This window comes from Lithobates pipiens, unplaced genomic scaffold (genome assembly GCF_037356315.1).
Source record: "Lithobates pipiens isolate NorthernLeopardFrog02 unplaced genomic scaffold, aLitPip1_a1.2 Scaffold_11, whole genome shotgun sequence".
NCBI classification, from domain to species: Eukaryota; Metazoa; Chordata; class Amphibia; order Anura; family Ranidae; genus Lithobates; species Lithobates pipiens.
Genome location: NW_027507696.1, coordinates 24,955,425 through 24,980,873, shown reverse-complemented (window position 1 = coordinate 24,980,873; position 25,449 = coordinate 24,955,425). Strand labels below are relative to the sequence as shown.

General features: G+C 42.7%; 1 long non-coding RNA gene across 2 annotated transcripts in view; it reads left to right on the top strand.

Annotated features, from left to right (window-relative positions):
* Positions 1–17,133: 17,133 nt before the first annotated feature.
* The window catches only part of LOC143961152 (uncharacterized), a 30,897-nt gene continuing 22,581 nt past the window's right edge, over positions 17,134–25,449 (top strand). For both annotated transcript variants that reach the window (XR_013270423.1, XR_013270425.1), the window contains exon 1: positions 17,134–17,307. This is a non-coding gene — a long non-coding RNA (uncharacterized LOC143961152). The remainder of the gene's footprint in view (positions 17,308–25,449) is intronic.

Sequence of the window (25,449 nt, the reverse complement as noted above, 5' to 3'; positions counted from 1 at the left end):
ACTGTGAATTCCATGACGTCCAGTGATTATTATTGTTATGATTTTTTTACTTATAGGGGTTAAGGCAAATAGACTGTGCACTTTGCAAATTCAGTTGCACTCATTATCCCCAGAACTTAGTGATTGTGGTGAAGCTCTGATGATTTCCATTATCCACATTATCCAATCATGTGCAAGCACAAATGTGTTTTTTTTTTATTTTCCTTGCACCTAATTGGGTATTCTTTACAAATTAAAGCTTCATCACATTCACTAAGCTCTGGTTAAAATGAGTGCAACTACACTTGCAAAGTGGCACAGTCTATTTGCCTTTAGTAAATCAATACCAGTAGGTAGTTAAGCTTGCAAGCAATGCAGTCTGCATCTTTTCCATAACTAGGTAGCAATGCCCAACACATTCTCAGCAGTCTTCTCAGTTGAATTTCCACTGCAGTAGCCAGTACACTACTAAGGCTGCCAGGGACATCTAATGATGTAAGTAAGTGTTTTTAATCGGATTATATTGTATGCATACCCTTTGCAGAAAATTTGTGACATGAGATGGGCTGTTATGGAAAGTACAGAAGAAGCACACTGCAACCAATCCACTGTCACCTGTCTATTACCCTTTAATTTTATGTTAGTGTTTTCATAACTCAACTCCAGAGGTAATAATTCAGTATGCAATTCAGCTTGCAGCTAGACTACCCTGGACCCAGTTACATAATAAGAACTAGGGCAGCACATCATACACCCATAATGACAAAAAAAATATTTTACAAAAGTTCTTCACAAAATATAACACATTTTAGAACAGAAATGCATCTTCTAAACCAGGGTTCTCTAAAGTTTCTAAGCAAACGGCCAGTTTACTGTCCTTCAGGCTTTAGTGGGGCCAGACTTGGGCCAGTGGGAGTAGAAAATGCCCAAACTTAAGCGCCCCATCATTGGTTTTCATGGGAGAACTAGTGCCCCATTGTTGGTATCAATGGAAGAATAGTGCCCCTTGATGGTGTCAGTAGAGGGAATGGCACTCCATTATTGGTGTCAGTTGGTGAAATAGTGTTCCAAGGGCCAGATAAAAACAAACAAAGGGCCAAATCCGCCCCCCTAGGTTGTAGTTTTTTAGACCACTGTTCTAAACGACTGAAGGAATACAGTGGTATTTCCATTGGTGAAAACTGATGAAAAGGGACAATCACACTTTTATCATTGTCAGGGGCTTGGTAGCCTTTGTTCCTCGGGGTTACAGCTCTGATAGAATTCAAGGTAATAATACTGTTATAGTACTGTGCTAAATACAGTAAATACCACACCAATGTGGTAATGGCCCTACAGTATTTAGGCATGCCTATTGCAATTAATTAGGTTTCACCATTCATTAGTTTGGTGCAATTGATTATATGTTCTTATGGAAACTGCACTGTTTTTGATGCTCTTAAAAAAGGGTCAGTATCAGGAGCATAACTAAAGATTACAGGGCCACTGAAGTTTCAATGGGCCCCCTATCAGTGACAGGTGGCTTTTTTAAGCACCCTTATTTACACTCACTTAACACTGATGATCAGAGGTGGGTAGCCTATAAAACAACTATAAAAGAACTAAAGGATGTTTAAAATTTGCTGGCAGGTAAGCTATAATTGCAAAATAGATGATTTTTGGCTATTCTGCAATAACAGCTCCTTTCTGCCTACCAGCAATGTACTTGTAATTGTACACTGAGCTGTGAATGTGCACGCTTAGCATGCCTTGGGTGATGTGATGACTTAACAGTTGTGCACATGCATGCAAAGTACGTCAATATGGGCCGGCCAAAAAAGATGGCACTGATCCAGGAAGAAGCAAAAATGTCAATAGCAGAGACAAAGTTGCGTGGGAGATTGTGGCTGCTGCATCACTGGAGGGGGGCTTTGGCAAGCAAGTGTGTCATAGTGTGCACCCACCATGATACTGGCTTTAGTACCATTTTAAAGTGGTTGTTAAGCCACCCTCACTTCTTTATATTATCCACTCTGTGACCTAATCCTGTGTCCCCCTGTGTGTGTGATTTATAAAAAAAAATGCAGTTTATACCTGTTTTCTCTCCTCTCCCTGTCTGACAGCTGCATCGGGTGGGGCTGAGATTCCCCTGCTGACGTCAGTCGGGACGAGAGGAGGAGAGAGTCAGCTGGTCACGTGAGAGCTGAGTGGCGCTTTGAAATGAGGTATAGTCTGCATTTTTTTTATAAAGCACACTCACAGGGTGACACAGGAGTAGGACACAAAGTGGATAATATGAAAATATAGAAGTTATTTGAGCAGCAGAAGGGACGGGGGTGGGCACTGTCACAAGCTGACAGGTAAGGAGGAGAGGGGGAGAGCAGACATAGTAGACAGGAGACAACCAATGACAGAGGCACGTAAACCGACCACTGTGTGAGGGCTCAGCAGCCATGATACACTGTGGTCAGTTTACAGAGGGGAGAGTAGAAACTGGCCAGATCAGCCAGGTATTTTAGGTGATACAGGGGGCCAAATTACACAGCACAAACACCGTGCTGTATAACATGCTTTAAAGGGACAGGATCTTTTTTTTTTGGGTAACAAATACTTTAACATGGGTGTTAAGTTGTAGCTTGGCAATCTAATGGAATTACTCCATTATCATAGGTGCAGGCAAGAATGCTTAGAGACTTGGTTTCCTTCATATAGGATGTTTCATCTTTCTGGTCAGCCAGAACTGAACTGTCCTGGGCAGATGGATCAGTGTGCATTAGGCTTGTGCAATTTGTTTCGTAACGAAAAGAAATTCGGCCGAATTTTGCATCTTCGTTGTCATTCGTTATTTTTTTATTCGGACATTTGAATGCATCCGAATGTCCGAATAAAAAAATAATGAATAGCAACGAATACGAAATAAATATAATGAATGAATTTGAATGAATTTGACATGATTCGGTAATTCTTTAACCACTTACAGACCGGATCATTTTGCTGGTCAAAGACCAGACCACTTTTTGCGATTCGGCACTGCGTCGCTTTAACTGACAATTGCGCGGTCGTGCGACGTGGCTCCCAAACAAAATTGACATTCTTTTTTTCCCACAAATAGAGCTTTCTTTTGGTGGTATTTGATCACCCCTGCGGTTTTTATTTTTTGTGCTATAAACAAAAATAGAGCGACAATTTTTTAAAAAAACGCATTATTTTTTACTTTTTGTTATAATAAATATCCTCCAAAAATATATATAAATTATTTTTTTTCCCCTCAGTTTAGGCCGATACGTATTCTTCTACATATTTTTGGTAAAAAAAAAATCGCAATAAGCGATTATTGATTGGTTTGCACAAAAGTTATAGCGTTTACAAAATAGGGATAGTGTTATGGCATTTTTGTTAATAATATTTTTTTTTTTTTTACTAGTAAAGGTGGCGATCAGCGATTTTTTATTGTGGCTGCGACATTATGACGGACACATCCGAAGTTTTTGACACATTTTTGGGACCATTGTCAGTTATACAACAATCACTGCTATATAAATGCAGTGATTCCTGTGTAAATGACACTGGCAGTGAAGGGGTTAACCAGTGGGTGGCAGTGTAGGGGTTAAGTGTTCCTAGGGGTGTGTTACTAACTGTGGGGGGCTGGGCTTTCATTTAGTGAACACAGATCTCTGCTCCATGTGATTGGCGTCACTAGTTGCTAGGCAGAATGGAGCCGTCCCGTGAGACGATCGCGGGTATGCCCGCGGCGATCGAGTCCGCGGGACCCGCGACCGGCCTCATGGGGGTCCCGACCAGCACACGAGCATGCCGCCGGCGGCGCACTCACGATGGCAGGGCGGCATTGAATATTGGATGTACCTGTACGCCAATATGCCTACCCGTGCCATTCTGCCGACGTACATCGGCGTGCGCTGGTCGGGAATCGGTTAAAGATCTAATGAAACAAAAGGTCAGCTCAAAGTAAATCTTATAGTCCAATCAGCTAATTAAGTTTGTGCCGGAGGATGGATTACTGGCAAAATGCATTCCTGAGAACTGAGTTAGAAGGGTGTTGTATTGTATTTGAGCCGAGGAGAAGAGACGTTGTCATTGTGTGTGTTAAAAGATTCAATAAACAAACGACTTTCCAAACTACGAATAATTATCACGAATGTCTATACATACATAAATAGCGAATTTCAACTAATACGAACAAATGAATTCGACACTCTACGAATAATAACAAATTATCCGAAAACGTATTAATGTAACATAATGAATATAACAGAACGAAATGATGTATTTTACGAATGACAACGAACCGAAACTAAACGAAATTTTCCATTGTGCACAAGTCTAGTGTGCATTTAATGTACAGAAAAGCAGTTTACACTTTTCAGATGCTGAGCAAGTAGTCACAGTATTCTTTGCAAGGGCAAAACTGATGAATATAGTATAGTATATAGTATGTATCTCCTTGAAATCTCACTGAAAAATGGATTGAACTTGCACTGCATGAGTGTGAACCTAGGGTTAGGCTGGCCATACATTATACAAGTATCTTGTACAACTTTCCTTTAGATATAATAAAACCATATGATATGAGGTCAACCCTAAACACTTTCAATTTGTATGCAATCAGGCAGGTCCTTGCGCTACATAGTTGAAGGAAAATCCAAAGGAAAATGAATACGAAAATTGTATAGTGTATGGCAAGCATAAAGCCTGGTACACATGGGCTGCATGTAAGGTGACATTGGGCGGTTAAAAAAAAAAAAGCAGCCGACATTCAGGCCGTGTGTATGTCACCCTGTCCAACAAAAGCAGGTCATTTGGCCGGCTTCTGTCGGACGAGCATGCTAGAAAACCAGCAGCCGACTGGCTCCCGATCAGCGCTCTCAGCCAGATCAGAGTGTTCTGGCGGGGGGGGGGAGATCGCTATACTAACTTCACATAGTACAGCAGCTCTGACTGAAGCTGACGGGTTTTTTTTCAAACTCATAGGGGTTGATTTACTAAAGACAAATACACTGTGCACTTTGCAAAGTCCAGTTGCACTCTGCAAGAGCAATTACTCCAGAGACTAGTAAGTGAGCAGAAGTTCTGCTGACTTCCATCAGACAAACAAGTGCAAGCAAAAATGCTATTTTTTTTCCTTGGACATGATTGGGTACTTTTTGCAAAGTGAAGCTTTATCTCATTTACTAAGCTCTGGAGTAACTGCATGTTGCAGTGCGCAGTCTATTTGCCTTTAGTAAATCAACCCCATAGTGTGTACCAAGCAGTTACTAGATTAAAATTAACCTCCCTGGCGGTATGATTCAGTCTGGAATAAGGTGCTGAAAGCGGTACAATTATTTTGCATGGAAATCTGGCTTTTACTTTGTAGTCCTGTAATTCTTGAGAATAACGCTCTGAAATCTCTTCAAACCAGAGTCTAGCGGACATCCCGGGTATGATAAAGTTTATAATATAATAAAGAATAATAAAAATTATTCAATAATGTAATCAAATCCCAAAAAAACTGAAAAAGGGACATGTTTTGGTTGCTATGGACAATCTCCAAATTCCAGGGAGAAAAACAGTATTTATAATATAAAAGTGCATGCAGGGCACTGCACAGACCACTAGGGACAAAGGGGGGGGTGTGTATTTTTTAATACAGCACTGTAATCTGTAAGATTACAGTGCTGTGTGTGTTTTGTGTGTTTTTACTTTTTTGAATTTGCCACCGTTCTCCGCTCCCGTGCGCCGTAACGTCGCAGGGAACGGAGCTCGGCGGCATTCGGCACTGTGAATCGAGCGGAGGACAGCTCGATCACACAGCGCGGCGGACATCGCTGGATCCAGGGGACAAGGTGAGTAACTCTCCCTGTGTCCTCCCCTGCATCGAGCGATGCGATCCCGAGTCTGCTAGGAAGGTTAAAGGGGTCCCAGAAGACGTGGATCACGGGCACAGTGTGCAAAACGAGCTGCACAGTGGAGGTAAGTATGACAGGTTTGTTATTTAAAAAAAATAAGAAAAAGTGAAGCTTTACAACCCCTTTAAGCAGACCTCTTGTCCTAGAATATTATATCTATAATAACCACAGTAATCGGAGTTCCTTGTAATGAATGAATCCTCATATTAAAACAACATGAATATAGAACAGCCCGGATATGTGAGCAGCGAGATAGGAGGAGGGCTGGCATGACCTGAGTGGACTGCAGAGGATTGGTTGCAGTAGCTGAGGGGGGCGGAGTCAGCGCGAGGCGCCAGGGCCAGTCGGAGAAGCGGAGTTCCCACCCTCCCTCCCTTACATCAGGCGGTGCTGTTATGGCAAGACAGGTATAGGGGGAGTGCTGTGGGGAGTGCTGGAATTGGGACTCTGGTTGCGGCAGACAGTAGGAGGGGGGAACAGGCTAACTCTTTTTCTTTTCAGGTTGTTGGTGATGGTTGTCGTAGCGGTTGACGGGTGTTGGTCGATGCAGGTAAAGGAAGATAACCCCTCCCCACAGAAAAGTTGATGCGGGACCCATTGGAGATATGGGCTCATTGCTGATATGCCATATAGTGAGGGTTTATATGGCAGCTGGTGAATGGGGGGCACTGCGGTAAAGAGTTGTGTGTCTTTGAGCTAGCATGTCAGCTTGAGGCCTAGTTGCAGGAATATTACCGCAGTGCTTGTTTTGGATCGATATGCTAATGGGGTGGGGAGGGGGAATGTCCTGCAAATGACCAACGCGCTCAGGGTTTTAAGTTAAATTATGTTTTTGTTGATGTTTTTGATTACATGTTAAATTATTATTTTGAATAATAAAGGGGCTGCTACGGCCACGAAATGCTCCAAAAGAAGGTGTGGTCTCTTTTAATGGGAAAGGGTGAGGTATGGAGTGGGGTGGTCGGTATAGCAACAGAGCTTCATCAGTCATACTAGAGTCAAGCATATGCTAGTCTTGACATTGTTTGAAATGCTTCCTCTTGTTGCTGAGTTTACATGGGTTCAACATCTCAACAGTATTTTCTTATTATGGTAACAAAGTAATTTACAAAGCATATGGTCAAAAACCGTATTCAGCATTCTGACTACAACTGCTGCAGTCTGACACTTTAGGGTTGATTTACTAAAGGCAATTAGACTGTGCTCTTAGCAAGTGCAGTTGCACTTTGCAAGTACAGTTGCTCTGGAGCAGGAGTCTCCAAACTGGGGCCATATGTGACCCTTTTCTTGCCTTTATCCAACCCTTGGAGCACTATTCATACCACTGATAAGGGACACTATTCTGCCCTCTGATGCCAGAAATGGAGCATAATTCTGGACACTGACAGCAATGGGGTTAATTTACTAAAACTGGAGAGTGCAAAATCTGGTGCAGCTTTGCATAGAAACCAATCAGCTTCCATGTTTTAAGTCAAAGGTTAATTGAACAACCTGAAATTAGAATCTGATTGGCTTCCATGCACAGCTGCACTAGATTCCAGATGCTCCAGTTTTAGTAAATCTCCCCCAATGAGTCACTATTCCTGCCCCTAATACCAAAGATGGAGGACTGTTTGCTTTTGCTGATGAAGGAAAATGTTTCTATTGCCACTGGCCACAGTCTGGCCCCCCCTAAAGTCTGAAGAACAATAAACTGTCACTTTGGAAAGTTTGGAGACCCCTGCTCTAGAGCTTAGTAAATGAGGGGATGCGCTGCGGCTTCCATCATCCAATTATGTGCAAGAAAATGCAGTTGCTCCAGAGCTTAGTAAATGAGGCAAACTTACTTGCACATGATTGGATGATGGAAGTCAGCAGAGTTTCTGCTTATTTGCTAAGCTCTGGAGCAACTGCACTTAGAGTAGAGTGCAACTGTGGTTGATTTATTAAAGGGGAATAGACTATACACTTTGCAAAGTGCAGTTGCGCTCTGCAAATGCAATTGCTCCAGAGTCTAGTAAATGAGCAGAAGTTCTGCTGTCTTCCACCATCCAATCATGTGCAAGCAAAAATGCTGTTTTTTTTTTCCTGGCATGTGATTGGGTATTCTTTGCAAAGTGGAGCTCTACCTCATTTACTAAATTCTGGAGCAACGGCACTTGCAAAATGCAATTGAACTTTGCAAAGTGAACAGTCTATTTGGCTTTATTAAATCAACCCATACGTGTCTTTAGTAAATCGATACGTTTCTTTAGTAAATCAACCCATACGTGTCTTTAGTAAATCGATACTTTTCTTTAGTAAATCAACCCATACGTGTCTTTAGTAAATCGATACTTTTCTTTAGTAAATCAACCCATACGTGTCTTTAGTAAATCCATGCGTTTCTTTATTAAATCAACCCATAAGTGTATTTCGTAAATCCATACGTTTCTTTAGTAAATCCACCCATACGTGTCTTTAGTAAATCCACCCATACGTGTCTTTAGTAAATCCACCCATACGTGTCTTTAGTAAATCCATAAGTTTCTTTAGTAAATCCACCCATACGTGTCTTTAGTAAATCCATACGTTTCTTTAGTAAATCCACCCATACGTGTCTTTAGTAAAGCCATACGTTTCTTTAGTAAATCCACCCATACGTGTCTTTAGTAAAGCCATATGTTTCTTTAGTAAAGCCATACGTTTCTTTAGTAAATCTACCCATACGTGTCTTTAGTAAATCCATACGTTTCTTTAGTAAATCAACCCATGCGTGTCTTTAGTAAATCCATACGTTTCTTTAGTAAATCAACCCATACGTGTCTTTAGTAAATCCATACATTTCTTTAGTAAAGCCATACGTTTCTTTAGTAAATCCACCCATACGTGTCTTTAGTAAATCAACCCATAAGTGTCTTTTTTTTTTTTTTTTCACAATCAAAGGTTTTATTGAGAGTATGTTCAGGTTTACAATTAACATAGGATTATAAATGTCGTCAACAGTGGTATGTATACACACATTGATACAGTTAGGTAAGTGTCTTTATTAAATCAAACCATAGGTGTCTTTAGTAAATCAACCCATAAGTGTCTTTAGTAAAGCAACCCCTCTGTTTGCCTTTAGTAAATCTACACCTTTGTGTATTGGCGCCTCGTTGCTCTATGCTAAGAAAAGCTTATTATGCAGCAAGCATGATATCAATCCATTCCATTATAAGTCCTGGATCCTCCCTAGCTGTGCTTTGGGACAGTCTGTTCTTCCTTAATTATAGTTCTTAAAACGGTTTCATTCTAGAGGCTGTTCTTTCACTAAATATACAGAGAGTGAGACAATAGTGGCACATACTTTTTCCTCAACGATATTTAAAATTTCTGAAAGTTTCCTCATTGTTTATATGAGTTTTCTCTGCCAAGGTATTCGCAGAGACATTTTTTGTGCTCCTGGCAGAACGTTGTGTTATAAACTTCCAGATTGCAGCCACTTTGTTATCAGGATATGTAGGCCCACAAGGTGAGCCGAGTTTATGTTTTCTATCCCATGCAAGGATGTTAATAGAAGGTTTGCACGTGGTAAGGTCACGCATCTCGGAGACGCCTGTAAGGAACAAATTCATTTGACTTTCTCAGAGTGACACCGTTGTCTTTGGGCGACTGGCCAATATTTAAAAAAAAAAAAAAGATCCTGTAGGGACCACTGCCAAGAGAGCTCAAGGCAAAATAAAGGCAGCCAGGGTTTGGGAACATATTCCTATGAAATCATCTGACATGAGAACATTCAAGTCTCTGGCGTCCTGGCTCTCAGTACAAAGTGCTCATAAACACATTTGCACACAGGCTCCGGCAGCATTACAGGGCTGTCTCTGGGAGTTAATTGAAAACTTCAGCAAGATTTAGTAGTAAGATAGAGCCATGCTCAGATCTCTCACTTGCGGGCTGAATGTTGTTTTGTATGGTGGAAAGCAACCTGCGTAGCTAAAATAAGGATAGCAATAAGGGGGCAGCCCCATAGGGATAAGCAGATCTAGCAGGCTTCACTAGAACAAGCATAGCTGTTGCACAATACGCCTTGATGTTTGTTATTCTACTTGGAATATTGATCAAAACACAGTCTGCTGACCACAAGAGGAAAATAAGTTTGTTGCTGTTCCATATGTGTTCCAGGGCAACAAGAGTTTATCTCGGAATGGCCAGATCACAATAACACCGTACTAATCCAAAGTGTTTTTCTCAGCTTTATAATCCTTCTTATATCTGGGCAGAAGTCATCCGTCCATCTGTTGTGCAAATGCAGTTGCCAGGGAGCATCTTCAATATTCTCTTATCACTTCCCATGGCGCATCATATAACACCACTATGGCACACTTATACTGATAGGAAAATACAATAAATGCCACGCGCACCAAGTACGCCACACATACAGAGAATATTTACAGCAGGTTACAAATACTCATACAATTTCATTGTAATGTTTGCTTGCGGGGAACAGCAGTGTAAAGAATTACGCTGAATTAGAACTATAATGCAATCTATACATGCAACCTGCAACCTCTGGGGGAATCTAAGATGGAAAATGACCTGAGGGTCCTAGTAGATGATAGGCTCAGTAATGGCATGCAATGCCCAGCTGCTGCTAACAAAGCAAACAGAGAATTGACATGCATTAAAAAGTGTATTAACCCCCCTGACGGTATTCCCGAGTCTGACTCGGGGTGGATTTTTTATACCAAAAGCGGTATCCCCGAGCCAGACTCGGGACCGCATCGCTGGATCCAGGAGGAGGTTTACTTACCTTCTCCTTCGGATCCAGCGTTGTCTCCCGGCTGTACGAGCGAGCCGTGTCTCGCTCGATGCATCACACCGCCGATCTCCGTGCCCTGCGAGCGTTGCGACGCACGGGCACGGAGATCGGCGCCAAATTCAAAAAGTGAAACAAACAGTATACATACAGTATAATGTAATCTTACAGATTACATTGCTGTATGTAAATATTTCACATCCCCGTTGTCCCTAGTGGTCTGCCCAGTGTCCTGCATGCAGTTTTATATAATAAAAACTGTTCTTTATGCCTGGAAACTGGAGATTGTCCATAGCAACCAAAACTGTCATTTTACATCAAAAATGGTTTTAGACCAGCTAGAAAACAGCGATAATAAATTAGAATCACTCGCAGAATTGAGCGATAGCGATTTGTGGGGAGATCCGTCATCAAATACTGAAAAGTAATGACAGTGACAATTCTGCAACTGAGCAAATTTCAGTGTTTTTGATTTGATTACATTATTCAATAATTTTTATTATTGTTATATTATTATTTGGTACAATTATTTATAATTATTTATTATATTATAATTTATGATTTAATTTTTCAAACTTTATCATACCCGGGATGTCTGCTAGACTCTGGTTTGGACAGATTTAAGAGAGTTATTCCTAAGAATTGCAGGACTACAATATAAAACGCCAAATTTTCATGCAAAATAATGGTACCGCTTTTAGCACCTAAAATCGGAAATAATCGTACCGCCAGGGAGGTTAAAGTGGTTGTATAGCCAAATTGGGGACTTTTACCTACAGGAAAGCCTATAATAAGGCTTACCTGTAGGTAAAAAAAAGTGTCTCCTAAACCTGTATGGTTTAGGAGATATTCCCCTCGCAATGCGCCGCTGACTGCAGCGGCGCATGCGCACAGGGGATTCCCGGCTGGAAGCCCGGCAGACGCCGGACCTTGCTGGAGAGAAATCTCCCGCACGTAACGATATCGTGGCTCCGGCCACTCACAGCGCTGGAGCCGCGATACCCAGAAGAAACGCAGAGGGAACATGTCAGCTCCCTCAGCGTCGATCAGGACAGATGTTGGGGCCTCGTTCTAAGGTAAGTATTTCATAATGAGCTAGTATGCGGTGCATACTAGCTCATTATACCTTTTGCTTTGCAGGTGAGGAAAATAAATAAAAAATTCAGCGGGTATACAACCGCTTTAACTTCAGAGATAAAACAATAATTTTCCCCCTCTACAAGACTCTGGTCCAGTCTCACCTGGAGTATGCTGTCCAGTGCCGGGACAAAGCCATCTAGAGCCCAGGTGCGAGCATGTCAAATTTCCCCTTCCCAAAAAAAGCGCTAATCTGCGTGTTTAAACTCAGATATTCATCCCTCCTCCTAGCACGAATCCTCTACCCCTCAAATTCCCTCTTCGAGCACAAATCCCCCCCCCCCATGCTTCAAAGACCCCCTCCCAGCACAGATTCTCCTCCCCCTATCCTAGCACAAATCCCCCCACAAAATAACCCCTCTTAGCACAAATCCCCCACAGCATCCCACAGTACCCTATCCTAGCACAACCCCCCCCCCCCCCCATCTCGCCTCTCAGCACAAATACCTCCCAAATCCCCACTTTTAGCACACCTCCCCAAATTTTCCCTCCTAGAACAATTCTTACCACCTGCCCCCCCCTCCCCCCATTTCCCCTCCCAACACAAATCTCTCCCACCCCCCCAATATCCTTGTGGTGCCCCCCAACCACACATGGTGCCCAGGGCAGACGTCCCTCCTGCCCACCCCTTGTCCCGGGCCCTGATGCCATCCAGTTCTGGGCACCAGTACTCAGGAAGGATGTACTGGAAATGGAGCGAGTACAAAGAAGGGCAACAAAGCTAATAAAGGGTCTGGAGGATATTAGTTATGAGGAAAGGTCACGAGCACTGAACTTATTCTCTCTGGAGAAGAGACGCTTGAGAGGGGATATGATTTAAATTTATAAATACCGTACTGGTGACTCCACAATAGGGACAAAACTTTTTTGCGGAAGGAAGTTTAACAAGGCTCGTGGCCACTCATTAAAATTAGAAGAAAAGAGGTTTAACCTTAAACTACGTAGAGGGTTCTTTACTGTAAGAGCGGCAAGGATGTGGAATTCCCTTCCATAGGCGGTGGTCTCAGCGGGGGCATCAATAGTTTCAAAAAACTATTAGATAAGCACCTGAACCACCGCAGCATACAGGGATATACAATGTAATACTGACATATAATCACACATAGGTTGGACTTGATGGACTTGTGCCTTTTTTCAACCTCACCTACTATGTAACTATGTAGCAATTATAGTTAGGCTGCTTTCACGCCGCTGCTGCGCCGTGTTGGCAGTAAAGCAGCGCTCATTTTAGTGGCGCTTTACCATCATTTTAGAGCCACTTTTCGTCTGCTAGTGGGGGGCTTTTAACCCCTGCTAGCGGGCGAACAAAGGGTTAAAAATGCGCAGGGGGAGGAGGAGGAGGACTGTATACACCACTCCCGCACCGCCTCAAAGATGCTGCTTGCAGGACTTTTTTTTCCCGTCCTCCAAGCGCACCACCCCAGTGTGAAAGCACTCGGGCGTTCACACTGGGGAGGCACGAGACGCGGTTTACAGGCACTATTTTTAGCCCTAAAATGCCAGAAAACTGCCTCAGTGTGAAAGGGGTCTTAAATGGGTAATCAAAAGCCCATCAAAGAGCTGTATTAAAATGCAACTCTAAGAGGTTGATTTACTAAAGTCAAATAGGCTGTGCAAAGTGCAGTTGTCAACGGTGATATGCCGCGAGTGGTGGCCTCCGTGCGCATGCGCGGGAGTGACGTCATCGCAGCTTCGTCGAATGACAGCTGCGGAGCAGCAAGGCCCACCGAGAAGATGGATGCTCCAGACTACAAGGGACAGCGGTGACTTCGCTGGCTCCTGTGTCAGGTAAGTGACACATAATGGACTACTATGCAATGCATACTAGTCCATCATGTTTTACCTTTGCAGGGAATCAAAGAGGAAGTAAACCCAGCAGGGATTACATCCTCTTTAATAGGGACACAGCAATAAAAACCTGACAGTGGCCACCTCATCCCTTTAAACCCGAACACATTTGAAATACACAGGTTCTAAGGTTAAAGGGATTGTAAAGAGAATTTTTTTTTTTTTAAATAACAAACATGTTATACTTACCTCCACTGTGCAGCTCAGAGTGGCCCGAACCTGCTCTTCTGGGGTCCCTCGGCGGATTTCTCGGCTTCCTCCCGCAGGTGCTTCTCACGTTCATGCAAGCTCCCTCGCATGGTGAGAAGCATCTGCGGGCACGCTCCCGTGATACATCCAGCGGCTATAGCCACTTGCTGTATCACACGGCCCCGCCCCCTGGCGCTCCTCATCAGTGGATGTGATTGACAGCAGCGCGAGCCAATGGCTGCGCTGCTTTCCATCCATCCACTCCAGCCAATCCACTCCAGCCAATCAGCGGCCAGGCTGAACGGTGGAAAGGATGTCGGGGGACGAGCCCAGGACTTTCGAGGGGTGAGGTAAGTAAAATGGGGGGGCTGGGGGCGCCGGGACTGTCAGATGTTTTTTCACCTTAATGCATAGAATGCATTAAGGTGAAAAAACATTTACCTTTACAACCCTTTTAATTAAATGCAGATAAGGCACCAAGCGAGTTTAATTACCACCTTAATCATGCACAGAACCTGTGTAATTAGGATGTGTTCGGGTTTAAAGGGATGAGGTGGCAACCATAGGTTCTAACCCCCTTAAACAAAAAAGAAAAAAAACTTTAGTTATATCTGGTCCGCCAGTCCGGTCTGTTCAGCAGGGGATCGGTGAACAGATTCCCTTCTCGACTGGAGCAGAACAGAATGGATATCACTTTTGTGACATTTTGTTTTTACTGAGCTTTCTGGATCCATGGGCGGCCAAATGTAGATGGACCTGCGTCTGTTTACATCTGATTACCACTGAAGTCCAAAAAATACGTAAAGGGCATAGAGCTTTCCCAACTTTTTTTCAGACCTGGACAGACTCAGAGTCCATCAGATGTTGGTAGTCCATTTATCTCCAGCTGCCCATTAACTAATATGGAGTTTCCACCTCAAAAACTGACTGGTGGACCTGATCAAGCCGAATAAATTTATAAAATGTTCAATAAAAGAAGACCCATATATTAGTGTACTTTTCATTACACCACTCCACCCATTAATTGCATATTGATAAAAATAATCTGTCACTTGAGAATTATTAGTGTGTTCTGCTCCAGATAAGGAAAGGGAATACATATGGAGCTGAAATTTCAAGCTGCAGCAGGATGCCTTCCCAGGAAATGTCCCACATTTCTGATCTGTTACAAAAACTGTTCTGGCAATGCTGACCTAGGTATGTATGACAGAGATCACCCTACAGACATGCTTCCTGGCTCCTACATAAAACCAAGGAAGTCAGGGAAAGACAGGCAGGATTAGTATGTCCAGGATCGCCGTCTATATTTACATACCTAAGAAAAGAAGATGTCTTTGTTTTACCATTTATACATTCTGGTGGCTCCATAATGACATGTTAACAGTTTTCATTCATTGTGTTTAGGAATCGCACAGTGTACAGAAAGGTATATACTGTACCAATTTGAATAAATAATGCTAAGCATTGTTTGTCATCTATAAAGTACACCAATTAAAACAACGAGCCTTAAAAAAGGAATCCTAGTGAAAGTAAATTCAAGAAATGCTTTAAAGTGAGGAGCTGCTTAAAGTGTTCCACACACCCAAAAAAAAAAAAAAATGCTTAAAATTCCTAAAAAAAAAAAAAAATAATTGGATTTTTTTTTAAAACTCACCTCGTAAATGCCTGTTGCTAGGGGGTCCCTCGTAGTCTGCCTCCTTCAGTGCCTGGGCTCCTGACATCACTTCCCCTCGGTGCAGGAAGGGCTCAGCTCCGCCCCCTACCTCCTGTCAGTCACCTGGGACATGTGACAGGTCCCAGGTGACTGCGCGGCCAATCACGGCGCACAGTGCCGCTCACGCATGCGCAGTTGGTGCCCGGCTGTGAAGCCACAGCCGGGTGCCCACAGTTGCAATGCTGGCACCGAGAGGAGGGGAGGATGGGCGAGGGTTCGTTCCTGGGACAGGTAAGTGTCCAAATATTAAAAGTCAGCAGCTGCAGTATTTGTAGCTGCTGATTTTTTTTTTTAAGGGAAACTCCTCTTTAAAACACTCAAAGTGATAACTGTATTCTCCAAAAATAATCCATACACATCCACTACTTAATGACCATGTAATCTATTTTTCATGAAAATATTACTATGTTTTTCTGTCTCCTTGTAACATCCTCCATGAGCTTCCGAACTGCTTCTTTTCCCCCCTCACTTCTGTTTGTTTGGAACATGTAGTGTTTGGAGGAGGCTGAGAGCAATAGAAGGTCCTTTTTTTGAGTTAAGAATACATACCTGAATAGAATTTTTGCTTTTTAAACCAGAGTTTAGTGTCACTTTAAGCTGAAAACTGAAGGTCCAGTGTGAACCAATATAAGTAAGCATATTCCATACCTGAGGGACTGCTGTGGAAGCATGCAATCACTGTAGTAATCCTTGCTAATACAGTGATAATGATGGTCTTCTGGGTGCCAAGCAGCTCTCCTCCTGCATAGTAAAAACCGGGATTTTTTTTCTTTCGATATGGCCATCACTCAGAGAATACCCTGCATTTTTTTACCAAGAATGCAAGCCTTGCAATACAAACCATGCCTGAAGTGCAGCCTTAATATAACTAATTAACAAAATTTTACCCACTTTCTTGCCAATGGAAGAGCACATTTCACTAAACGTCCCACCTGCCACCGTACACAATGGAGCAAAAGTGTGGTAACGTCACTGCACTTGTATATTGATACTTTTTCCAGCCCCATAACTGAAGATCTGTACCTCAGTATGTACCTATGGCTGAAGGATTAGTCTGTATATAGGCTCCAATGCACAATAATAATAAAGGCACATTTTTCATTAATCAATATGGCTGCATTTATTATTTTTATGAAAAAGATGCCATTAGTCCCCAAAACCTCCATGCACAGACTTACTGGCAGGATCACCAGGTGAAATGAAAAGAAAGCTTAAAAAATAAAAAACAAATGCAGCCACCACCACCAATGATTGCTAAGCTGCAATATAATAAATGTTTGCTTTTGGGTTTTATACTGCTTTAATTATACTATGCTAAAATGTACAAGTACCTGGCAGTTAGAGGAAGATCATAGTAAAAGTGTTTTTTTTTTAATAAAAATTGTTAGTTTTTTTATGCTGAAATTGCAAGGTCATTATACTGTAGAGACATATAGTTGTAGCAGAGTTTCTCTTTAAAGTGAACCATCACACTCAAATTCAAATTACCTTATTTATTTTCCTCTACACCCGCCTGTAAAGAAATGGAGGGGGGAGCCAGTTCCATTATTTGGTAATACTGACTCTCACTTGCTAGGTGAGCCCCCCCTGCTGCACCCTCCTGGGATAACATCACACATCCCAGGGGGCCGCAGGACTGGTCTCATGGCAAGCCGTGTCTCACGTTTGCACAGTAGGGAGCTGTTTGTGTGTCCTCAGGAAGTGAAAGTCGACTCTTGAAACCGAGATGGTTGTGTGGAGGAACAGGAACCCTGAGAAGTATCGGCTGCATAGAAGACAGAAGTGGAGTGCATAGACTAGTAAGTATCTGGATGACTTAAGAAGTACAGTATAGCTAAAGCTATTTTGGCTGAAGTGCAGTGTGTTCCCAAGCCTACTGTCGGCTGACATCACTCAGCTGGTCCAAGCTCAGGAAAGCCCCCGACTTTACATGTGAAGTGTTGCCGTCACACCAACTGATCAACATATCAGCTGGAGTGATGTTGCGTACTGCGTATGCGCAGATCGTCGGAGGCATTATCTGACGTGGATGCACTGTTCGATAGAACACCAGCACTTCAGTGAGCGCCGAAGGGGCGTAGCAGAGAGCCGGTGTTCTGCTAAAAACTGTCCCCCCATCGGATAGTGTCCGCCCCGTACTGCGCAGGCGCAGCGCTTGTGCAGTACGGAGGACAAGGAGACTCCGAAAGTCTCCGAAGATGAACGGTGCCTGCACACTGAGTCCAGGTTCAAGCCCCACCATCCAAGTGGACATACGGTAGTAAGACAGCCCCTTGCGGGCTCGCTTCGTTTTCCACGCTTTGGGCACGTCCTCGCTTTGCTCAGCAATTTTTTATTCTGACTCTATGTCCACTTGGATGGTGGGGTTTGAACTTGGACTCAGTGTGCAGGCGCCGTTCATCTTCAGAGATTTTTGGCGTCTCCTTGTCATCCGTACCGCAAGCGCAGTACAGGGCGGACGCTATCCGACGGGGGACAGTATTCGACACAACACCGGTATCTAAAAGTGTCTGCTCAGTGCAGTCTGAGAACTGAGCGATCAGCCGGTCTTTGATCGCTCAGTTCTCAGTCTTATACGTGGCAGGGGACACATGCAGCGTCGGATCAATTTTCCCATTGCTCAGTAAAGTTCCTCTTTAATATGAATCTATGTACTATATTTATTACATGATTTTCACCTGAATTTGGGCCATGACACAGTCAAAATATGTTATGGTTATTATGGATTATGAAACTGTTCTATTAAAGTACATTTATGAACTAATCTCATATAAAAACAATACAAATAATATATGTTTTCACTAGAGACACAGTACATTGAAGGATGCAATATCATTACCTGTTTATAAGGCAGCCACTCCAACTCGCTTATTTTAGTAAGTGTGGGAGGTGAAAGGTAATAACAATTTGGGAAAGTTCTAATTACTCAGCAGCATTCCACCCTAGATTACACAACAAAATCTCAGTGTAGCTCAACATTCCACCTTAGAATCTCAGAGTGTCTCCACATTCCCTGTGAAAAACTAGGCTGTATCTTGGCATTTCAAGCATCTTCAGACCCAGCTATGACAATACTGTGTTGGTGGTCTCTAGAAAATTATCTATTTAGCAGACCAGTGTGACTAATTGTCCAGTAGATTATGTTTTCTACCACACTTCACTATCTGTCAAACAAGACAGACATTTCCTACAACACAGTACACAATACCATCCATATTTTTGTTTATTTGCACTTATAGTTGCATTTTCAGGTAAAGCACTGTTGCTTAAGTATAAACTTGTTTGGTATTTTTTTTTTTTAAATTGCAATTACAATCGCATTCATTTAAAAAAAAAAAAAAAAAATTATTTTTTTACCAAAAATATGATTCCAGTGCCTTCCTAAAAAGAGACAATTTGCAGAATAAAATTTGTAATTGACCCATATTGATTTCTAACCTTAAAATTTGAAGTTAAAATTTGAACTCACTTATTGACTCCTGCTCCTTTGTATCATCAAATTATAAAACTCAGTAGGGAAGGGTGACAAACTTTAGCATTTTCTGCATTTTTACCTTGGGTGCCAAAGATCCTTGTCTCAGCACTTTTCATAATTCCGGATATGGCATAAAAAAGCTAGATCAGGTGACTGTCAAGCTCTCATATCCCTGGGCACCTTTAGGTTGGATCTACATTAGCATTGGATGCAGAAGCCCAAAGCACATATTACAGCAGTCAATGCAAATCAAATGCGAGAAGCCATTTAGTGCACACTGTTGAGGAATGCTTGGATGGATTTAAAAGTACCTACTAAGCACCCCTTTTAGCACTCATGGAGTTCCAGCCATTAAAAAAAAAAATCATTGTGGAATGTAAGTGGGTTGGGATGCTTGGCAGGGGTTGGAAGTGTCCATTAAACACCACCTTTTAACACATGTGGGGTCCCAACCATTAAAAAAAAATCATTGTAGGTTGGGATTCTTGGCAGGGGACGGAAGTACCTACTAAGCACCCCCTTTTAATGCTTGTGTAGTCCCAGACATTAAATAAACCAATGTGGGTTGGAAGTTGAGCTGTTAAAGTTTTGTCTCTGGCCAGATGTACAATGGACTTCCAAGACTGCCATCATAGGACCATTCCTGTCCTTAGCCAAACCTGCACTGGAACCTACTGATGTCTTAAGCTAGTCATTCCAAGAAATCTAATAGACTCCTCCATCCATCTTTTACTGCATGAATGAAGTAATCAACCTCGCCAGCAATTGTATACTGACAGCAGTGGCACCCACATCTCTTTACTTCTATGATGATCGCAGACAGTGGTGAATACAAACTGTGGATTCAGGCTGCAGAATACTTAAATGAACATAGGGATACACCTCTGCATGATCCCCCAGATACTTGGTAGTCCTACGTTCCCTTTTCCAACCCCCCCCCCTTTTTTTTGTTTTTTTGTTTCTGGGAGCAATATTCTTTTCTGGGTGGTTTTGGGTTTTTTCTGTTTGTAATTATCACAAGATTGTGGTTTTTGTGTGATTATTTTATATTGTAAAATATTGTTTATTTAATATTTTTTAGAAAATTGTCATAAGCTCTTGATGAAGCGTTTCATAGAACGCGTAACATGTAGAGCACCTCCGAGCTGTACCATCTATGATACACTGTTCCTGCAAAGGACTTTGTTGATTCAATTGTATTTTATCCCTATACTATACAAAATGGGAATGCATGAATCAATTGTTTAATTGTGATGCAGTAGACAGTGTAATCGTCATGCTCTGAGATACAATAATGGACTGTAAAAACAAGAGGGCAGGAAAAAGTAGGAAAGAAGCGCCAAGCCACTCCTACTGCAGCATTATTTTAATAAAAAGTTGCAAAGTTAAAAACAATGTAAAATGCACTCACATAGTGCTCAATGGGTAAGGGCTTGTCAGGTGCAGCAGTAGAAGAAGCTGCTGATGAATCCTTCGTTGTTAGCCACAAGCGCCTTGTGTCAGGATGATGAAGGAGGCATAGCCTTGCCTCCGAAACGCGTTCTGATTGGCCAACACAGTGGTAGGCAACACACAGGTTGACAGCTCAGGAACGCCTCCACGCCGAGAGACCCTTCCAGCATCTTCTGGAGTATCCTCAAGGCTTCAGCTCCTGCTGACACATGTCTGTGTTTGAACACAGCATGAGTTTGGCAGCTGATTTCAGCCAATGGTTTTAAAGGGGTGGTACTGCCTGCTGAACGCAACTTGGATCATTTTTGCTGCAAAGCATTACAGCCATGGCATGTGTACGGCCCCGTCCATGTCTTTGCAGCCTTAGCGGGAATGGTGTGTGTGTGTGTGTGCGTGTGAGGGGGGTTCTTAAAAACATAGCTCAACCATGTTTTGACCACAAGATTAAACCTAGCTTGTGTTACTGCAATATGAAGGTGTCAGGAACGGGAGTCTGCATTGAAAAAAACAGTCAATCCTAGTAATCTGTGCCTTCACAAAATTAAAGAGCTATCTAAAATTCTGGCAAGGGTGAAACATTTTGGCTGCATTCACACCTGAGCGTTTTCAGTTCATAAACCGCTCATCTCAAAAGTTCCAAAACGCCCAACAAGCAAACTTCCATTCATTTCAATGGCCCCTGTTCACACATGAGCGTTTTTTCGCCTGAAGCAAAACGCCTGAAGCTCAAAAAAGTACATGAGCTTCTTTTTGGGCAGATTACAAGCGTTTTTTGGCCCCATAGACTTCAATAGAAACGCCTGACTTGAGCTGAAAAACGCTCGTAAAACGTTTGAAAATGCTCGTAAAAAAACACCCGTAAAAATGCTCAAACAGTATCTCTCCACCCCTAAATTCCTCTCTTCCCCCTAATGCTTAAATTGGCTAAACAAAAAACGCCTGAAGCTGTGAAAACGCATGTAATACACTTCAAAAACGCTTTGAAAAAAAACGTGCAAAAAAAGCTGCAAAAAAAAGCGTAAAAAAAAAACGCCTGAAAACGATACGCTCAGGTGTGAATACAGCCTTAAGTATGCTGTTTACAGCCACATTTTGAGCATGTGCTTTTGGACAAATAAAAACGAAGAACATCATAACACATGCTTACTGGAAGAAAGTGAGGATTATCAACATGTTTTCTGCTTTGTTTCCATGTATTGAATTCCATCCTGCTCGTACAACAACATGAAAACATATCCCGACCCCCCCCCCCCCATTCAGTTTTAGGAAATTCTGATGTAACATGAATGTTGTAATCGCAATATTACTGAAAATGCCAAGTCACGGTCAGCTGCTTTATAGTACAGCCTGATGCAAGCTAAATTTGTCCAGTCACATGAGTAGTTTCTGTCTCCACTGAATCAAGTTCATAGCTGGTGTTAAAGAGAAAACTTAGCTATTCCTCCTTATTGTTTGCATTTATTGTATGTAGACTATAGAAGACAACTCCTACATTCTACATATTTCTTTAACCACTTGCTTCCCAAACCTATTCTGACACTTTTCATATACATGTAAAAATCTGCGTGTTTTTTTTTTTTACTAGTTACTTAGAACCCCCAAACATTATACATTTTCTGAAAGCAAAGGCCCAAGAGGAAAAAAAATGTTAATTGTTGCAATTTTTACATGATTTACACAGTCTTGTTAATTTTTTAATCAGCTTTATTGCTATCACAAGCAATGAACAACATCCCTTGTGATAGCACGGGCAGTGACAGGTTCTCCTTACTAAGACATCTGGGGTTTATTAAACCCCTGCTCTCAAAAGCATCTGATCCACCTGAGATTGGTTAGATCAGATGCTTTCACAAGCGGTAACAACTTGTAAACAACAAACTGAAAGTGACAAAATGCTCATTGTTTTCAGTTTCATAGACCATAGAGATGATCTGGGAGCTTCCATTCCTCCCTCATCTCTATGGTAAGCTGGTGGGAACACCGGCTTCAGTCCCTCACTCCCTGGTGGAATGGCAGAGTTTGGAAAAGTAGGGCATCGTACTGTTTTTTTTTTTTTTTACAGAACTGCAAGCATAGACCCAGTGCATCTGGTGTGAATGAGCCCTTAGGGTTCATGCTATTGAAAATATAAAATCAGGCCTTGAAAAATGCATGCTCATTCCTGCTGAATCAGTCAAAATTTGTTCCAATGGTGTCCCTGTCGGCACCACCTGACTCCAGAAAAATTTGAAGAAGCCAGATGGAAAATTCTCAACTGAACAGCAGCTGCATCCAATCAGATACAGGTTGATTTGGGGTATTCTGACAGCTGTCAGAATACAATAGTCGGAGCTGCAGATTTGTCCTTCTATGTTGTTAAGAGTGAATTATGGATGAGGGGAATCAAGTGATTTCTCTCATTCAATCATAATGTATATGGTTATCATAATTAAAAGCACACATTCACATACTGAATAAAACTGAAGCAGGGAGATCCTTGCACTGCAGGTTCTTAGGTACAGATTCCTCTACAGCATAGAAAACATTATGTAGCACAGTAGTGTTACAAGATGCTATCACCCATTTTAATTTAAAAAAACACTGCAGGGCAAAAAGATAAATAACATATCTTACCTTCAGCTTTTGCCCATAGTGCCTAGGTGCGATTGATGTCACATTCCTTCCATGGAGGTCTCAGGAATGCTTAGTAGCCCAGAAATAATAACTGGATGCTTCTATATCATTTTGGAGCGTGATCAAATGATATTTGGGCTACTCGACATTCTCTCGGACTTCACTGGAAGGATGATGAAATGGTAGCTGGGGAAAAGTTAAATCTATGCATTCACCAGCCATGTTATTAGGTACACCTGTTCAATTGCACATGATAATGAGTTCACTGTACTGCAATGGCCTCCACAGTCACCAGATCTCAATCCAATAGAGCACCTTTGGGATGTGGTGGAATGGGAGATTCACAACATGCACGTGCAGCCAACAAATCTGCAGAAACGACGTGATACTATCTTGTCAATATGGACCAAATTCTCTGAAGAATATTTCCAACACCTTGTTGAATCTATACCATGAAGAATTAAAGTGGTTGTATACCCAAATTTTTAACTTTTACCTACAGGAAAGCCTATAACAAGGCTTACCTGTAGGTAAAAAAAATATCTCCTAAACCTGTACGGTTTAGGAGATATTCCCCTCGGTATGCGCCGCTGACTGCAGCGGCGCATGCGCACAAGGGGATTCTCGGCCTGAAAATCCGGCAGTGGCCTGGCCGCCTGAAATGAAATCTCCCGCGCGCATGCGCGGGAGTGACGATATCGCGGCTCCGGCCACTCACAGCGCCGGAGTTGCGATACCCGGAAGAAACGCAGAGGGAGCATGTCAGCTCCCTTGGTGTGGATCGGGCCAGATGTCGGGGCCTCGTTCTAAGGTAAGTATTTCATCATGAGCTAGTATGCGGTGCATACTAGCTCATTATGCATTTTGCTTTGCAGGTTTAAAAAAATAAATAAAAAATTGCGGGTTTACTACCACTTTAAGGCAGTTCTGAAGGTAAAAGGGTGTCCAACCTGATACTAGCAATGTGTACCTAATAAAGTGGCAGGTGTATATAAATATATTTACTTTTTTCCCTATAGTTTTTAGTTGTAATTTATTGCAGCATTTTGGCATTGAGGGAAGACAAAGTAAATAAGTGGACCTTCCTTGTAGGCCCTGATTTGCTTCACACTGGCAGGAAGTTAAAAATTAATCTTTTTTTTAATGTTATTTGAAAGGATCATTACTAGTACACTAAAGGAGATTGATTGGAACACCTGTCAGTTTTTATTGCTGTCTGTGCCCCTGTAAAGCCTGGTACACACTTCTTTTTTTCGTTCAACCCCGTGGGCTGAAATAAAAAAAAAAAAAAGACCTCGGAAGGAGATCTTGTACTAACAATTTGATGTTAGTATAGCGATCTCCCCACTGAGCTATTATGTTCTGATAGGTGGACTGCCCCCTGCCAGAACACACTGGTCAGCGCTCTTAGCCATTGCCTGGGAGCACTGTTCAGATGCCGATTGACAGACCTTTTTCAGTCATGCCCCTTCAACAGAAGCCGGATGTTCAGCCAGCTTCTGTCAGACCAGGTGCCGTACACATGGGCTGAATTCTATTGAACTGGCCGGTACTTCCCAATATTCGGTGTGTGTGTATGGGGCTTATGTTTTTTTAGTTCAACCCATTGCACTGAATGAAAAAAAATGAGTAGCTCAGCAGGAGTTTGCTGTACTAACTATGCATTGCTAGTACAGAGATCTCCCCGCTGAGCCGTTGTGTTCTGCCCCCACCAGAACACACTGGTCAGCGTTGGCAGCCAATGGCTGATTGAATGCTGGTTTTCCTCCAGCATTCCCGTTCGGTCGACTTCTGTTGGACAGGCTGATGTACACATGGGCCGAATGTTAGCCGGTTTCTTAAAGAGGAGGTCCACCTAAAAAAAAAAAGTAAAAGCCAGCAGCTACAAATACTGCAGCTGCTGACTTTTAATAAATGGTCATTCACCTGTCCCAGGATCCAGCGATGTCGGCAGCCGAAGCCGATCAAATGCTCGACTCTCTGCAGCTGCCAGCTGGCATCCTCGGTAAGGAAATCAGGAAGTGAAGCGTTGCCGCTTCACTTCCCGGTTCCCTACTGCGCATGCGCGAGTCGCGCTGCGCATCTTAACTGGTCCCCGCTATCTCCTGGAACCCGTGTGTGTCCCAGCAGACAGCGCGGGAGGTCGGGAGGAGGCGTATGCTCCCGTGGGAGTCTATGCCTGGAAGTGGGTGCAAATACCTGTCTTTGACAGGTATCTGCACCCCCTCTCCCCCCTGAAAGGTGCCAAATGTGACACCGGAGGGGGGGAAGGTTCCAAAAAGCTGAGGTTCAATTTTTGTGTGAACCTCCGCTTTAAGAAACAGCCAACACCAGACGATATACGGCACATGTGTACAAGCCTTTAGGGAAATTCACCCTCTCTATTTCTCCTGTTTACCAT